Raw genomic sequence first — 9,931 nt, 5'->3', positions numbered from 1 at the left:
TGATTTTTTTAAATACATCAAACAATGAAGAAAAGAAAACATTAACAAATTGAACTTCATCAAAATTCAAAACCTTTGCCCTTAAAAATATACCATCAAGAAAGTAAAAAGACAAGCCATAGACTAGAAAAAATAGTTTGAAATCATATATCCAATAGGGAGTTGTATCTAGAATATATAAAGAATACTTACAGCTCAATAATTAAGATAAACAAGCCAGCAAAAATATTTGACTAGATATTTCACCAAAGAAGATATAGGAATAGCTAATATGCACATGAAGAGATGCTCAACATCATTAGTCATCAGGGAGATGCATAGTAAAAACACAACAAAATCTCACTTCACACCCACCAGGATGCCAGTGATCCAAAAGGCAGACAATGCCAAGTATTGACAAGAATTTGGGGAAATCAGAAGGAACCCTCATACCAATGGAAATATAAAATGGTGCAGCCACTTAGAGAATACTTCCATCAACCTATGTCAGCCTGATGAATTAGCATTCTCTACTTTTCAGATTAGAATCAAGATACCATTACACTTACAACTTCAGTAAATAAAAGACAAATATCCCGCCTTCCCTTAGTCCAGGACCAATTAAAGGCAGCACTAACCTGTCACTGAACTCTTCCCCACCTAACCTACACATGACTTCACAATTTCCTCAACAATACTATGCAAATATTTCTATTTGTCATCTCATGTTATTTTTACTACTTTTATTGTGTGTGTGTGTGTTTAATTTCTTTTATATAAAGGATCTAAAGTTTTCATCAGATTCTTTTATATTTATTTTATTTTATTTTATTTTAGGTTCATACAACAAAATATGCAAATCTTAGTGTACAGCTTGATGAATTTTGACATGTGTATACATTCACGTTACCATACACAAGTCAAGATATCAAAATAATTTTCCCCCTTCACCAATTTTTTACTCCTTCTACACCCCCCATCAGCAGTCCCCTTCTTGTATGATAATCAAATATGATCTTACACAGGTTATATATTAATCTTACCTGTGAGCTTTAAATAAACTTGTGAAGTTTTTGGGTAGGGATTTCTTCCCTAAACCCTGAAACTGAACTACAGAAACCAGCATATAATGGACCTGACTATAAATCTTATCTTATACAAAAATCATACACTGTAATAAATTATTAGTTTATTCTATTTTTTAGTCAAGTATTAATTTCTTAGTCAAATATAATGTTAGAAACCCAAGGGAAGTTTGTTATTTTTAAAAGGCAAGAAAATAAATTATAACATCCATGTTTTTACTCTTTGCTTACAATTCTCAGAGTAATTTTTATTATACAAGGCATGTACAAGTGCATATAATTATCTAGTTTTAGGATTATCCAAGAAAAGTGTATATAGACCCTTAAAAAATCCTGATACCTCACTACTTCCAGCTTCTTTATACCATAAAATTTGTATACAATAAAAAGTATTCATTTTTCCTTTGCTAAGTTGGTTCAACCCCCCTAGCACCTATTTGAGCATCACTTCATTGGGCAAGCTGTTTCACACCTTTGCTACAGTTGTAGAAGAAAACTCAGAACTGTGATACTAATCCATCCTCTCCTTAATTCTAGTTCCTGCCCTCTGGTGTTGAGGTTATGATTATCACTGAATCACAGGAACATACTTATTTCATTTCATCCTCAACCTAAATAGAACCCACAGCCTTGAAATCACGCCGGGTTCTTTGTTTTCAACAGCCTTCAATCTCATACTATACCCTCCACAGCTAAGTACAAAATCATGTAAGGCAGACCAAATTTCCTGGAACGATTTTAAATGCTGTTGTATTCCCCAGTACTGTTCAGACACATCAGCCTAATGCAATATAATACTCTGTCAGAGTAATAGAAAGTGAGATAAATGTCTTCATTAAGGATCAAATAACTATTATCTTACCTACTTGGAGTGTTCTTTTAAGATGCACTTAGTACACTTGTATCTGCTGATAAAAGCAACCCTGGATTATAAAAAAAATAGCAATTTGTCCCTGTTCAAATGATACCTCAGGCACCTGTTGCCCACAGAAAGCATAAACATGTGGTAACAAATACATCTGAGATCTGGCTAGTTGTGCCCAAATCACATCTTTCCGGGGCTCTCTGTGCCACGGGTTGCCATGTTTGAAAAATATTCTCTCTACACAACTTGTTTTGGTGCTCTGCCTGCATCTGGGTCATAAGTAGGACAAAATACACAATCAGGCCCTTCCCTCTCAGCACAGTTCTTTTGACAAGAAACTACCCTGGTTTCTCTGTGTTAACATGAACAGGTGATAAAGGGGGTCAAATACCTAATCCCAGCTGCCAGTATCAGAGAGTTCCTTGAAATACAGAAATCTAAAAGCCAGCTATTTAGCTGAAGCCCCAGGGAGCAGAGTTTCCTTTTCTAACTCCCAGTGCATTCTCCTCTTTCTGGTCACACCACGAGCACTTTCTCTCTCCATATAGCTTGGCAGCCCATTAAAGCAAAAATTCTTAAGTCAGTGAGGGCGTTGAATAATTGCTGCCTTGAGTCTTTTTCAAAGTCATTTGAAAGATGACCATTGTAAGATAGGTTTACTCCTGGTAAATGATCTATGTTAAAGAGCAAGCTGCAGAGCAGCCAGGACTAGCTGGGCAGCACTGGCAGTGGGAATAAAGCAGCGAGTAAATCAGCAGCCACTGCCTGAGTGACTAGGGCTCTGCTGAGCCTTGATAAGCAATACAGCCAGTGTACACTGATGCACATAGCAGCTGCTAGCAAATGTCAGATCGGTTATTGCTTTCTGTGAACTCATAAAACAACTGCTTTTGTAGGCAAAGATAATCGTCTGGTCACTCAACTCTAACGATGGATAACACTGGAAACATAGGAGCAAAGACTGCGGGATATTGCAAAGCGAGAAAACGTACAGCCCTAAAGTCATTTCAAATCTAACAGAAGAGATGGAAGAATAAATAATTCTAACCATAGTAACATGCATGGAGGTGTACAGCTTGCAGAGGGCACTCCATGTGAATTTTCTTACTTGATAAACATGAAAGCTGCCATTGTTAATGGTGTGATCATTGTTCAATTACCTAATCTCTCCCTGCCTCTATTTTCCCAGTTGTAAAATTGGAGTACTACCTTCTAATGCCATTGTGAAGATTTTGAAAGACTACCCAAAATAGCCAAAGGCTTGGTGCATGGTAAGCACTTGATAAATGTTAGCTTTTAAAAATTCTAATAAAACATAAATGGCAGAAACACAAAAAATATACAGAGACTTATACAGTTCTCAGAAATTAGAAATTAATATAATGGAAATGATGACCTTTAGAATAAATAGAGCAATGTGCAGTTGTCTGGATGCCTTTCATAAATAGACATAGTTTAATAGGGAAAAATGAATGAGATTTCTGAGGAGAGCAGAGAGGAGAAAGTTATTTTAATGAAGGAATGAGTTTTTCATCTGTCAGGTCATAGTAAAACGAAACCATAAAGAGGAGTTTAATCTGATTAAGTGACAATTACAATAACTGATCGATCCTTGAAATCAGAAAATTTTACTTCGATTAAGTACTATTTTTTAAATACAAAAACTGAACTAGAAATTCCAAAGCCCCTTGCAGACCTACTTTATGAATCCAAGAAAATCTTTTTTTTCCCTGGTATCATTAATCTACAATACATGAGTGACATTATGGTTACTAGACTCCCCCCATCATCAAGTTCCAAGATATTCTTAACATGAAAGTTCTGATCATAGTACTCCTTTGATCGAGAATTTACAAAGGCTCATTAAATAGGTTAAAACTGCGTCATTTTAAAAGCATGATTCAATTTGCTCTTCTGTAAAACCTCACTTAATTACACCACTTTCATACAGTTGCCTAAGTCAAACAGTTCAGAATTAGAGTCAACTTCTCTGCTTTTTTTAACTCTCACATTTCATTGGTCAGATCCTGCTGACTGCACATCCATAAATCCCAATACAGCACTTTGTTTCTTCCACCCAAATGAAGTCCTCCTTTTCTAACGTCTCCTAATTCAACTTAAGTGTCATGTATCAATACTCACCAGTGTTGCGGAGCCACAACACTACTAGATAGTACATACACCAAGATGAGGAGTAGAGCAAAAAAGTTCAAAAAGAGAGAGGTCTTGTCTCATATTTTTAGAGTTTCTCTCCCGGGATCCCACTCCATGTACACGGTAACATCAGGTCTTTACCACACTGCCCAATGAAGATCAGAGCTCTGAAAACCAGCCATAAAATAATAAACTAGTAAATGGTCTGTTCTCTTATCCAGCGAGTTCAGATTTTCTGTCAGAATATGAATATATATGTTAATGTATATACTTTTGAATACTATAAACACATATTAAATATGTATATAACATATAAATTTATATATTTTTTAAATACTTTGCTAGAGACGTTGTATTTCATACTGTAATTCATCTCCCTAGACTTCTCTTTCACCTTCTCCCAGCCACTTTTACATATCAATAGTACAGTTTCACAGAGATAGGTTTCTAGTCATTTAAACCAATCATTGGATTTCTTTGTCTTGCAGGTTGGAATGTTGAATCATCAGCAAAAGGAATTTCTTTGGAAACAGAGACAGTTTAGGAATGAGCAAATGACCCATGTAAGGCCAATGATGTACATAAGGAGACTTTTGCTGGGGAATTATGAAAAATCTTCCTCTTAAGAAAGCCACAGAAAGATCCACACTCTCTCCAAGTTGGCTACTTTTTTACACTTGATCAGCCAATTGCAAAGCCTGTCCTAGTTCTGATCTTTGTATTTTGTGAGACAATTAATACCATTACAACATTAACTCACTTAATTTTAGTTTTGTGTTACAGGCAGCTGAGTGGATTCTGGTAAGTACTTGATAAAATGTCTATAGACGATTAATTCTGAGTATCTTTTTTTGCTAAAATACTTGATATATGATACAAGCTGTCCTGTAGGGTTAATCTTATCTAAAGAAGAAAATAATTATACAAAATAAATGAAGAAGTATAACTGCAAAGGAAAATGATTTCAATGAATAAGTGAAAATGTTACAATAAATAAATGGCTAAGTAAACAAATTATATACAAATACGTACATTAGTGGCTACCCAGAAAATACCTGTCAAAAGGAGAGTTGTCTTTTCTTCCTTAAGAGACAAAGAAAATTTATCTTTTCTACCAGATTAGTTGTGAATCTTTCAGATTCCAAGTAAGTGTTCCTATCTCTTTAATCCAATGCCCTTGACAGACAAAATGAGGATACAGTTAAAATTTAGGGAGAATTACTTTATAAACAGATTGGAAAATAGGTCATAGACAACAGGCATGTGAGGCTATAAGAACTTATAGTGCTAAGCTGGTCTTGATGGCAAACAGGCCAATTCAAGTAGCTCTGAAAGTATTAATTGAGGATGAATAGGAGAGCAAATTCTAGTAAAATCTGCCGGTAAGAAAAAGTTACATGATTATGGCCTGGTGCTAGTGAGGAAAACTTGTGTCCCTATGGTGTTTATTACATAGGAAATTTTAGCCTGTGCTGAGTAAGTGCATTGAAAAGGTAGAGTACATTCAGAGGAAGGTTTTGAGGATGGCAAGGGTGCAGAAATCATGTCTTAGCAGGAATAGAGGGTGACTCAAACGTGTGCGCATGAGCACCAACCAGCTGTTTACAAACTTTTGGGACATACTTTAGAATGCTCTAAACAATGTTTTTCTAGTCTCTTCCCATCTGTGTGGCTCTCAAATTTTAGTTTGCATGAGAATTACCTAAAGATTTTACCTGTTCTGATTGAATAGGTATGGATTGGAGCCAAGGAATCCTCATTTTTAATACCATGCAGATGACTGGTGGAGCAAAGTTTGAGAAAAACTACTCTAAAGGATACTGTAAAAATCAAAGTAGGCTACAGGCTTGGTGGAATCCTCTCACTGATCTGTGAAAAACATCAAAGTTGAAAACTTTTAAATTATAACTGTCTTTTATTAGTTAAAGGACTATCATATAGAAATAAATTAAAATTTTATGTTGTCTCAGATAATAAAAACAATAAGCTAAGGAGGAATATTTCTCAACATAATTATGTCTGTTCAAGAATGATACAGGTTACCTTTCCCTGCTAGACTGCATGCACCCACAGTGCAAGGATCATACCTGTCTGATTTACTAGACTAACTGCAATGACTACAGTGATGCACAGAATGCTTTTCTAAAGGAATGATATTCATCATGCCTATTAAAATAATATCATCGATTAGTATAGAAGGGATACTCGATACAATAGTGATTTGCAAACTTTAATATACATCTCAAATATGAATGGTGAATCATGCTAAAATGCAGATTCCAATTCAGTAAGTCTGGAGTGGAACCTGCTAATCTTTGCATTTCTAACAATGTACCAGGTGGTATTAATGCCACTGGTATGGGAATCACACCGAATAGAGAATAAAACTGTACTTTCCAATATGTTGGCCACTAGCCACATGTGGTTATTCAAATTTCAATTTAAAAATTGAAATAAAATTGGATTAGAAATTCAGCTTCTCAGTTTCACTAGCCACATTTCAAATACTCAATAGCCACATATGGCTAGTGGCTACCTTGTGGATAGAACAGAGTATAAAACATGTCCATCATGGTAGAATGTTCTACTGGAAAGGAGTGGTCAAAAATATTATAATCCAGAAGATTATCTGATTTATACAAATAGAACACAAGAAATGTTACTTGATTTTTTTCCAAAGGTAATACAAAGAAGAAAGGTATAACACAAAAGCACCCATGAATATAGATTTTTTAAATTACTACAGGAATAGATTAATATAGTAGTTATCCTGACAGGAGTCAAAGAATTTTAATGCATTCCTCAGTTTTGAAATACCTTTAATAATAGTAATAATATCTTAATAAACAGTGAAACATTACCAATGAATGCAAATTGAATTACCTGTTGATATGCAATGCTTCAAAACTTAGTGGTTTACATGATCATTGATTTATTATTTCTCAAGATTTAATCATTTGGGCAGTTCTGCTGGTTTTCCCTGGGTTCACTCATCTGGTTACATTTAGTTGGAGGGTAGGTTGAGGCCTGTGCCTTTCTCTCCATGTAATCTTTCATCCTCAAGGATGCTAGACTGAGCTTCCTTGCCAGACGGCAGCAAACTTCCAATGGCTCAGCCCCAGTTCATAATTTCTCATCAAGCCTCTGCTTGCATGACCCTTGCCGATGTCCTACTGGACAGAGCAAGTCACATGATAAACCCATAGTCAGTGTGGAAAAGATTATATAGAGGAGTGAATAATAGAAGGTGAAGTCCATCAAAGGTCTTTATTCTACTAATTCACCACAAAAAAAAAATAAGTGGTCATTTTAGGAAAACTAATTTACCAAGATAAAGAGAGACTTATAGTTGAAAGCTAAGATGAAACTTCAATTTCCAATAAAATGTAGAAAACCAGAAATAATGTGAGAGAGACAGAGAAAAGAAGCTAATGACAAAGACTCCTTCCTTAACCAAACTTTCCTCAGGCTCCTCTGAGCCTTCTACTTGCCCAGACTTTGACCTTGGCCTGCCGTTACAAAGAATCCTGCTAAGTCAGTTTAGGGAGAATCACTCCATCCTTGATATCCTTTCAAATTCCTCATTCCCACTCTTTGCTGATGGAGTCCATGGCCCAACTTTAGCAAGAATTCTGTTAGGCGAGTCCAGCAAAGATCCGTCTGGCTTTGGTGCCTTCCCTTAGTAATTTTTCATCCACTGACCCTCTCAGTCTGCTTGTTGACTATAAATCCCCACTCATCCTTGAATTCAGAGTTGAGTCCCATCTCTCTCCCCTATTGCAAGAGTCTCTTCCTTATTGCAATAGTCTTGAATAAAGTTTTCCTTATCATTTTAACAAGTGTCAGAATAATTTTACTTTTATGTTAAACACATCCAGATTTCACAATTTCATAATTTTATAATTATTTCATAATTTTTGTTATAAATATGCAAAAACAATTGCTCTTTAAAATTCTTCCATTAATTTTAATTTAATGGAAAACAGTTCCTGTTCATAACAAATATGTAAAGTCATTGTAGGTAGATATATTTTATAGAAGCTTAAATTAGATAAAGAAAACTACAAAATCATATTGATGATACAGAAGAATTAAATAAAAAGACATACTAATTTGGGAAAACTGATTAATGAAAAACAAATGGATTCATGAAAAAGTAATTTACCATCTTACTATAATGCTAACAGCACAAAATGTCAGTGGAGCTCATACTATAAATGTACATATCTGAAATAATTTAAACTGTTTTTTACAAGAAGAGAAGTAGGGAAGTTAGCCAAAGTTAAAACATTATAAAAATACAGTAACTAAAACAATAAAGTCAAAAAAAATCAAACCAATAGAAGAAAATTATAGCTTAATAGAAAACCTAGTGTATATAAGAATTAATATTAACTAAAAAGATAAAATGTACAAATGATGAAGGGATAGATTATTTATTCATTCACTCAATAGTTATTGACTGAGAGTGAGCTATGTACCAGTGATGTTCTAAGAACTGGTGATAAACTAGTGAACAAAATATACAAAAATCCCTTCTTCTTTTCTTGAGTTTAATATACCATATGCTATTTGAGGGCAAATACTAGTTATGTGAAAAATAATTCACTTTGAAAATCACCTTACAGAGATTGTCAAAATACAACATGGAATAAGAACCTAAATGTTAGCTTTAAATGGAGGTACTCAATGATATTTGAATAAATGCTTACTAGAACAATGAGAAAATTCGGTATTTATTGATGTTAAGGAATTACTCTTCTTAAATTTTTTTTTAAGATGCAGAATGCTTCACAAATTTGCATGTCATCCTTGGGCAGGGGCCATGTTAATCTCTGTATTGTTCCAATTTTAATATACAGGTTGCCAAAACAAGCACAAGAAATTACTCAATTTTATATGTTTAAAGGTATTGTGGATCTTTAATAAATATTTTCTGAATATTTATGGACAAAATACATGATGTGTGGAATACAATTCAAAATTACTCAGTTGAGGAGAGAAAAGGAAGTGGATGGGGATAAATGAAACAATACTTCTAAGACCTAATAATTGTTGAAGCCAAATTGTAAGTGCATGGGGTTCACTGTACTTTTTCTTGACTTTTCATAATATAAGTTTTTAAAATATAGCTATAGCATATTAACTAACCAAGTTTCATGGTTTGAATTACCAGTTATAAGGGCAAAATAAAAAACAAACAATAAAGGCTTGATGTAAATCAATATAAGAAATTTAATAAAGTGTTCCCCAAAATGATATCACCTACCAGAAAATCAAATGTGCACTTAGCTACCACAATTTCCACTTCTATGTTGAACACAATATTTTGTTGTCAGAAAGGATTATCAACTGCTTTTCCCCTTGTACTTTGCAGCTTATCTTAATCAACAGGAGCATTGCAATGATTAATGCTGCTACTGTATTAGGAAACTTGAAAATGAACCATTATAGTACAGACAGCACAGAGGTGCTTATATCTTTCTAACTAATCACTCTAACCTCTAAGCAATGACATTACTTACTCCCATTGACTAAACTTATTTTCTGATCCTCTTGAAAATGAATACATTTTTGGTAGCTCCACTGTCCAACTATTCAGGCTTAAATTTTTGGAGTCATCTTTCAATTCTCTTTCTAGCCCCTCAAATCCTGTAGATTCTACCCCAAAAAGTCTTTCAAATAATCTGTTTCTTTTTATCACCAGCATCAGAAATGTAGTCTCTTTCCTCTCTAGTATTGTTATACACTTTCCCCACATGGCTCATCCTAAAGCACAGACAAATTCATATTGCTCTTTCATCCAAATTCAGATATGACTTCCTGTTACCTTTGCAAGGGAAGCGTA

General features: G+C 34.4%; 1 non-coding gene across 1 annotated transcript; it reads right to left on the bottom strand.

Annotated features, from left to right (window-relative positions):
* Positions 1-8,858: 8,858 nt before the first annotated feature.
* On the bottom strand, positions 8,859-8,960 carry LOC118917004 (U6 spliceosomal RNA). Its single transcript, XR_005026630.1, has one exon. It is a non-coding gene; the product is annotated as a U6 spliceosomal RNA (small nuclear RNA).
* Between the last annotated feature and the right edge of the window lie 971 nt (positions 8,961-9,931).

Source organism: Manis pentadactyla, chromosome 7 (genome assembly GCF_030020395.1).
Source record: "Manis pentadactyla isolate mManPen7 chromosome 7, mManPen7.hap1, whole genome shotgun sequence".
NCBI lineage: Eukaryota > Metazoa > Chordata > Mammalia > Pholidota > Manidae > Manis > Manis pentadactyla.
This window is presented reverse-complemented; position numbering and strand designations above follow the sequence as displayed.